The following is a 9,215-nucleotide window of genomic DNA, read 5'->3' as shown; positions in this document are numbered from 1 at the left end:
CACCTTACTGTCTGTCCTCATGCGCGAACCGTCAAGCAGAAGGTCAGGAAGCAAGCTTTGGAACAACATGAGTTCACTACGGAGGAGATCAGGAAGTTGGAAGCGGCAGGCTTGGTGAGAGGAGTACTCCATCCGACGTGGTTGGCCAATCCAGTGGTGGTGCACAAGGCAAATGGGAAGTGGAGGCTGTGTATTGACTACACCGATATCAATAAGGCTTGTCCCAAGGACCCTTTCCCGTTGCCGCCCATTGACCAGCTTGTTCACTCCAGGGCTGGGTGTGATCTGTTATCATTCCTTGATGCCTACTCGGGCTACCACCAGATCTTCATGACAAGAGAAGACGAAGAGAAGATAGCGTTCATCACCCCATGTGGCACGTATTGCTTTTTACGGATGCCTTTTGGGTTGAAGAGTGCTGGCTCGACGTTTGCAAGGGCAGCATAGATTGGTTTTCAACCCTAGCTACATAGTAATATGGAAGCTTATATGGATGACATAGTGGTCAAAACCAAGGACAGGGCGACACTTGTACAAGATTTGGAAGAGACGTTTGCAAATCTGTGCAAGATCAACCTCAAGTTGAACCCCGAGAAATGTGTCTTCAGCGTTCCGTCCGGCAAAATTCTTGGGTTCTTTGTGTCACAGCGTGGGATCGAGGCGAATCTGGACAAGATAAAGGCTATTGAGCAGATTGAGGCACCCAAGCGGATCAAGGATGTGTGTCGGCTCACTGGCTGCGTTGCCACCATGAGCAGATTCATCTCCGGGTCTGCTGAGCGCGCCCTTCCCTTTTTCAAAAGGCGGGCCCAATGGAATGGACCTCGTAGGCTGAAGCAGTGCTGAAGAATTTGAAGAAATACCTCTCCTACACACCGATACTGGTTGCGCCCAAACCACAAGAACCATTACTGTTGTATCTGGCGGCAACGAATCAAGTGGTCAGTGCCGCGCTAGTGGCAGTGGCAACGACAAGACTGGCGGATAGCAAGCCAGAGCTCCCCCCGGTAGGGCCTGGTGCCGGCAAGGCAAGGCCCCCGGAAGAGTCTGACGCTGGCAGGACAGGGCCTACGCAACAAAAATGAAGTGGTGCAGAAGAAGAAAATGATGCAGCACTAGGTTTACTTGGTCAGCTCCCTCTCGCAGGGGGCTAGGTCAAGGTACTCCGGTGTGCACAAATTGCTCTTCGGCCTCCTTATGTTCTCGAGGAAGCTGCGTCATTACTTCCAAGCACACGAAATCACTATCATGACCCACCTCCCGTTGCAACGGATATTGCATAACCCAAACGCAACCGGGAGGATTGTGGAGTGGGTCGTGGAACTGTCAATCTTTGGTTTGAAGTTTGAAAGTACTTCAACAATACAGAGCAGAGTCTTGGCAGAGTTCATTGCTGAGTGGACCTCAACGCCTGACAAAGAGATCTAGGAGACCACCCTCCCCGGCAAGGAGGCAAGTGCAACTGGATTATGTACTTTGACGGGGCTTTCTAGCTGCAAGGCGCCGGTGCTGGTGTGCTGCTCGTTGCACCCACCAGAGAGCACCTCAAGTATGTAATCCAGATGCACTTTCCCAGGGAGATCTCCACGAACAACATTGCTGAATACGAGGGTTTGCTTGCCGGTCGCAGTATAGCGGCAGACCTCGGGATTAAGAAGCTCATCGTCAGGGGTGATTCATAGCTTGTCGTCAGGCAAGTCAACAAAGATTATCAAAGCCCGTTGACGGAGGCCTACGTAGATGTGGTGAGGAAGCTGGAGGAGCGTTTTGATGGTATACAGGCGGAGCATGTTCCCCGAATGGAGAACGGCATCGCCGACTACCTGTCGAAGCACGCCGCCTTCAAACTACCTGTGGAACCAGGTACATTTGTGCTTCAGTTGACTCAACCATCTGTTGAACCATCGACAAAGCAGAACAAGCAAAGGAAATCAGGCCCCGGCAAGTAATTTCCCGCCGGGCTCCCAGGAGTTGCCGACAAAGATGTTGCCGTGGACGCTGAGCCTGCCGTGGGGCAACCGACTCCGGCGGGGCGTCAAGACCTATCTGTAGAGACGACCACTCCCATGGTGGAAGGAATGCCTTTAGTCCTTACCGTCGAGCCCCAGGCTCCGGCACGAGCGCAGCATACCGTCCAATTCCTCCAAACAGGGGAACTCCATGAGGAGCAAGAAGAAGCGGAGAAAGTAGCCCGTCGGTCTGCCATGTATCAGTTCTGCCGACGACGCCCTGTACAGAAAGAGACCAAACGGTGTGAAATTGAAGTGCACTCCCCGGGAGGAAGGACTGGAGCTATGGGCGGAGATACACAGAGGCATATGTGGCTCCCACATAGGGTCGAGGGCCCTTGCCGGCAAGGCATTCCAGCAAGGTTTCTTCTGGCCCACTGCCCTCCAGGATGCAACGACACTAGTAACCAAGTGTGAAGCATGTCAGTTCCATTCGAAGAAGCACCATCAACCAGCCCAAGCCCTTCAAATGATTCCTCTCTCCTGGCCATTTTCGGTCTGGGAGCTCGACATACTGGGCCCCTTCCCCCGTGCTGTCGGGGGCTTTGAGTACTTGTATGTTGCAATCGGCAAGTTCACAATCAGTGGTGAGGAAGGTGACGGCGCAACCATCCATCAAATTCTTCAAGGGGCTAGTCTACCATTTTGGTGTGCCAAACAGAGTCATCACCGACAACGGCACACAGTTTACAAGCCACACCTTCATGCAATACATCCAAGGCCACAGCAACAAGGTCTGTTTTGCGTCCGTGGCACACCCACGGAGCAACGGCCTGGTGGAGAGGGCAAATTCTGAAGTACTGCGAGGCCTGAGGATGAAGACTTTTGACAAGCTGCACAAGAACGGAAGGCGCTGGATTGATGAGATGCCGGCGGTTCTTTGGTCGATCAAAACGACGCCAAATCGAGCCACCGTCCAGACACCCTTCGCCATGGTATACGGCGTGGAAGCAGTTCTCCCCACGGAACTCACATACGGGTCACCTCGAGTGCTCGCTTATGACGAGCTTCAGCAAGAGCAGTTGCGGCAAGATGACACAAAGCTCCTTGAGGAAGATCGTCTTCGGGCGGCTGTGAGAGCAGCGCACTACCAGCAAGCCTTGCGCCACTACAATAGCCACAAGGTCCATGCCCGAAGCTTTGAGGAAGGCGACCTTGTTCTTCGCCGCGTTCAATCGGCCAAGAATTCCAACAAGTTGACGCCAAAGTGGGAAGGCCCTTATCGGGTAATACGAGCCACCAGGCCCGGCGTAATCCGCCTGGAGACCGAAGATGCGATTCCGGTGAGCAACTCCTGGAACATCGAACATCTTCGCATGTTTTACACATAAGGCGCAGTTGCCGCCCCCTGGCAAGCCACCTTTTGTACGAGCCTTGCCGGCAAGGCATGTAACCCTCTGTACAAAGCCAGGCGCAGACACTGAGCATAAATAAATGAAGCGCTGGTGCCCTAAGTTTTAGCATGCATGCTAGTTTGAGTCTCTCCCTCGGTTAGTGTTAATAGTGCTTAGAATCGGCTAACCCCTAGCATAGAGGTCGAGTGTGCGACTCTCTATTCCTTTCCGTCCTCTTTGGTTTGCAGGGTACATGGACATTTCTGCTGAGCTATTTGGAAGGAAGAGAACAGGCCGACGCCCCGACCCCGACAAGCCAAGGTTGCCAGGGGCTACAGGTCAAAGGATCCAATCACGGCAAGCCAAGGTTGCCGGGGGCTGCGACATCAGATAAGTATTTCTCCCCCACTCCGTGCCCCCGTAAGAACCTTGAACGTATAAGGCTTCGCTCGCTCTCGTGCCATCTTGCTCCCTCTGTACCATGTCCGAAAACCTTACTTTGGGCCGGAACTTGGTTTTAATCCAGTGAGAAGAGGGCGAGCGAGGGGCCTAATCCTACTCGGCCCCTACCTCCGCCAAGGGCGTGAGTGTAGCCGAGCCATAGAGCAGGAGAACGGCAAGGCCTATTGCCGGGATACAATGTTTATCTCAAGATAACAAGGACGCGTTCCTCGGTGTGGCCCTCGCCCACGCGCAAGCAAAACCCAGCAAATACCCTTCTTTTCATTCATACTTTGTAAGAAAGTACAATTCATACGGAATGAGTACATGAGCGAGGGGATTACAATATCTAAATTCTACCAAGGTCTGTAGGCTTACCAACTAAAAAAAGATAAGTGCCCCGTGATCCCCGTCCTTGCCCTTTTCTTCCCAAGCGCGGCATGTGAAGGCAAAAAGAAGGCGACGGGGAACGCGCTGATGGAGAGATTGATGAGGAAGGACCTTGGCAGGGCGCATGGCTGAGGGAGGGGCGGCACGGTTAGTCGGAGTCGGTGTTCCCCCGCTCGACACCCTCGTCGTCGATGTCGCTGTCCTCCTTGTCACTCTCGCTTGAGGAAGAGCCTTCGTCATCGGAGGAGCTCTCCACGCAGCACTTCAAGCGAGTTCCAGAGTCTCCAAAGACCTTGACGGAGAGCAGGCTGTTCTCCATTAATTTGAAATAGAGAACGATCCCCGTCGTCAGGCTGTGGATACGAGCAAAAGTCTTCCATCCGCGACGAAGATACATGACGTGAGGGGCGGGAAAGTCAACGTCGACCCGCGTGCCGTTGTTCCCACAGCCCCTCATATGCAACCTCAGGGTTTGGGGCGGATCAAGCTCCATCTCCCAAGCAAATGGAGTAGGGAGACGAAGGCGAAGGCGTGGTAGGCGGCATAGACTGATGAAGAACTCACGAGGCTGGTCCCCAACATGGCCCTCCATTGGAGGAGGCATCACTGGTGGAGGCAAGGCCAGTGCGCCGCCCCGTCCCCCTCTTCCCTGAGCACCACACCGACCTCAACCTCGCCCCATCCCCCTTCCTATCATGGCCGGTTCCGCCGCCGCGTGCTCTTGGGAAGGGGGACGCGCTGTCGAGCAGAGACCAGCCGCCACAATCAAAGGGCCGGCTCCCTCTCTCGCCATGGCAGATGGAAGAATGGAGCTGAAGAGGAAGGAGAGGAATGGTTAAATATTGTGGGATGCCATCCCCCTCCCCCTTCTTATAAAGGGGCGGGGTCGAGGCTGGGCTACACACTCAGCCAATCCGGCCAGCGGGGGCGCAGGGAATCGGGACCGACCCACCGCTCCAATCAGCGACGACCTGGTTTCCCGCCTTGTTATTTAAGGTCCGTGCCCCCCCATGCGTCTGCCCCCTGCCGCCTCAGGGGCACGGGGGACACGTGGAGAGCAAGCAGAAATCAAGGGGACATGTGAGGCGACCGTTCTCCACCCCGTGATCGCGGGGCGCGGGCACCTTGAAGACCACGACCCAAGTCCACTCAGTAAATGAGATGCGCCTCTGCGTTTTCCTCTTTTTATGGAGAAGGCGCGAGCTGCCTCTTTACCACGATGTGACGCATACGTGCGAAAACCGCCCCACGCATGATCCCCATGTCACGCATGACCCCCCACGTCGCACGTGCAACGCGGGTCGTCGGGAAGCGCAGCGGACGGAAAAGTTACTGCAGTAAAAATCCACCCCGCCTGCCGGCGCACCATTCTGGGCCTAGCCCAACAACGCGTTGCGCTGATGTGTGTCCCAGGCCCAGGGGCTCCTGTTGGTGTACAAAAGTAGGGGCTCTCATTTTGCACCCCTTTAATTGTGCACGAGCAGTCAGAGCCGCGCCCACGGCCGCACTGAGCAGGGCAGAGGAGAGATGTTGGAGCGCAAGATAGCCAGGGCAACGCCAGGACTAGGGGCGCAAAGAGAGCAAGAGGGCAAGGCGGGCTCTCCCGGCAAGATTCTTGCCGGGGTGGCTTCCGCAGCCCCGGCAAGATCCTTGCCGGGGCAACTTGCCTGACGCTAGTAGAGCGCGCCACCCTTGTGCCCAAGGGTTTCCAACGCCATCAACCACATCAAAACCAAGGCTCGGGAGGCACCTCCATGGTGGCATGCAGATCTTTGTAGAGATCATAAATACGCAAGATTGGATGAGAACCAGAAGACGACGATCCTTGGCGAGATCCTTGCCAAGGAAATCCACGAGACTTCTGGCAAGATCCTTGCCGGGGACGACCATAGTGCCACGGCAAGACCCTTGTCGGGCCCTCAGCAAGACCCTTGCCGAGGACGTCTGCGGGGCCGCAGCCAGGCCCACGTCTACCAAGACTCCATCGCCGCTCCCATGCAGCTGCTAGCTCAACCAGTTGGGTAGGCGTCTGCGTGGCAGCGTGCGGCCTCCACACCGACTCAGCAAGCACCTGCGTGGAGGCATGCAGATCTTCGTGAAGGCTCCGCCATCAAGCCAGCCCAGCAGCCAGCCAATGTGGCGCTACAACGCCTTGTCAGCTCAGATGCCCGTCGGAGCCAGGCGAGGCAGCGACAGCTGGGACGAGCTTCCTCGCCATCCCCGTTAAACAAGAGGGGCACGTCGGCAGTGCATTAAATGCGTTTGTTCGACGGTGCCAGAAGATAGACTCAGCCGCAATGCACCTTTCCACCTCCTGTGTGCTACTTTGGTGACCCCCTTTGTCTATAAAAAGAGATCCGAGGCGTACTGGAGGGGGATTCGGATCTTTGGAACCAGAGAAACACCGTAGGTAGTTCAAGAACTCAAGAACACTCAAATATACATCAAAGCAGGACTAGGGTTTTACGCGTCTCTGCGGCCCGAACCTGGGTAAACGATCCTTTTGCTGACCGCCAGACCCGCTCTTTGCACAACCCCGCGCCCGCCAACTATAGAAGGGACCCCAATGTCCCCATAGGTGTCATTTCCCACCAACAGTTGTGCTCCCCTCGGGGTCCCCTCTGGTACTTTTTTGGCCCAACCGGTGTCTTCTGGTCCAGAAAAATTCTCCAAAAAGTTTTGCTGCATTTGGACTCCGTTTGGTACTAATATTCTATGAAGTAAAAAACAAGCAAAAAACAGCAACTGGCACTGGGCACTATGTCAATTGGTTAGCCCCAAAAAATGATATAAAGTTGCTATAAAATAATTGTAAAACATCCAAGAATGATAATATAATAGCATTGAACAAGCAAAAATTATAGATACATTGGACACGTATCAGCATCCCAAGCTTAATTCCTACTCTTCCTCGAGTAGTTAAGTGATAAAAACAGAATTTTTGATGTGGAATGCTACCTAACAAGTTCATCAGATATTCTTCTCTTCTGTAGCATGGACATATGGACTTTTATATGGTTCAAAGCAATTGTTTAGTATTGACATGAAGATTTCAATACTAAAGCTTATCAACAAGCAACCATGTCTTTCAAAATATTAACACTAAAGAAAGTTATCCGTAGCCCATTATGCTCAATCATTGATCCATTCATGAAAAACACTCGCATATTAGCTATACCTAATAATCAAGTATGATCATAGTGCCCCTTCATTGGTGCTTTATAAGAGAAAATGGAGACTCAAAATAAAAGAATAAAAATTGCATAAAGTAAATAGAAAGGCCCTTCACAGAGGGAAGTAGGGATTTGTAGAGGTGCTAGAGCTCAAAGCGAAAACAATAGAGATAAAACATTTTGGCTGGCATGCTTTTCTTGTCAATGAAATTGATCGAGTAGTTCCCAGTACTTTCCATGCTAGATATATCATAGGCGGTTCCCAAACAAAAAATAAAGTACATTCCTTTTTCCACCATACTTTCACATTCCACGGCTAGCCGTATCCACGGGTGCCATCCATACCAACACTTTCCAAGGAATTTATTATTTGACAACATAAAGTAAATTCATTTTTCATTTCGGGACTGGGCATTCCTAATACCTTTGCCATACTCTCGTGCAATGCCAAGTGAATAAACACGGATCTTGAGAATAACACATCTAGGATGGAAAAATATCAGCCACCCCTAATGTTTCATGAGCGGTATGAGCACACAAAAAGGAAATAATTTTGAAAATTAGAGATGTCACATACAAATTTGCTTAGAAAGACACGGGAATACCGCATATAGGTAGGTATGGTGGAGTCATATGGCAAAACTAGGTCTAAAGATTTTGGATACACAGGTAGTATTCCTACTTAGTACAAGTGAAGGCTCGCAAAAAGATAGAGAAGCATCCAACAAAAGAACGAAAAATCACATAAGTGAGAATTAAGCATAACTAACACCGAATAAATCACCACAAGTAGGATGTAATTTCATTGCATAACTAATGACTTTTGTGCTTTCATAGGGAATCACAAACCTTACACCCAATATTCTTACTAAAGCACAATTACTCACCAACATAACTCACGTATCACTATCATCATATGTCAAAACTATTACAAAGAATCAAGTTTATTTTGTCCAATGATCTTCATGAAAGTTTTTATAATACCCCCCTTGAATATCTATCACTTTGTGACTAGTTTCATATGTTGCTTTTGATAAGCTCAAAAAAATTAAGTGAAGAACATGAGCATAAAAATTTTCTTCTCTCAAAATAATTTAAGTTAAGCATGATAGAATTTCTTCAAAATTTACTAACTCTCAAATAAATCTAAGTGAAGCATGAGATCATTTCTTCAAAATGTTAAAGCACACCGTGCTCAAACAGATATAAGTGAAGCACTAGAACAATTCCATAGCTGAAAAATTTAAGTGAAGCATAGAGAGCAATTCTAACAAATCATACCATAATTTTGGCTCTCTCAAATAGGTGAGTCCACCAAGGATAGATGACACAAACTAAAAAGCACAACAAGCAAAGACTCATATAATACAAGACGCTCCAAGAAAAACTCATGATATGTACCATATACAAATATAGCTCCAAGTAAAATACCGATGGTTGTTAGAAGAAAGAGGGGATGCCACTCGGGGCATCCCCAAGCTTAGGTGCTTGTTTATCCTTGAATATTTCCTTGGGGTGCCATGGGGCATCCCCAAGCTTAGGCTCTTCTTACTCCTTATTCCAACATCCATCGTGATCTCACCCAAAACTTCAAAACTTCAATCACCCAAAACTCAACAAAAACCTTTTTGAGATCAGTTAGTACAACAAAGCAAATGACCACTCTAAGTACTGTTGCAAACCCATTCATAATTTATTTTTGCATTATATATACTGTATTCCAACTTTGCTGTGGCTTATACACCCCCCCCCCCCATAAAGTCCATAGATTCATAAAAATAAGCACATAACACAAAGAAAACATAATCTGTCAAAAAGTAAACAGTCGGTAGCAATCTGAAAACTTCGTATACTTTTGTAACTCCAAG

Source organism: Triticum dicoccoides, chromosome 4A (assembly GCF_002162155.2).
Source record: "Triticum dicoccoides isolate Atlit2015 ecotype Zavitan chromosome 4A, WEW_v2.0, whole genome shotgun sequence".
Lineage (NCBI taxonomy): Eukaryota > Viridiplantae > Streptophyta > Magnoliopsida > Poales > Poaceae > Triticum > Triticum dicoccoides.
Note: the sequence above shows the minus strand (reverse complement) of the source record.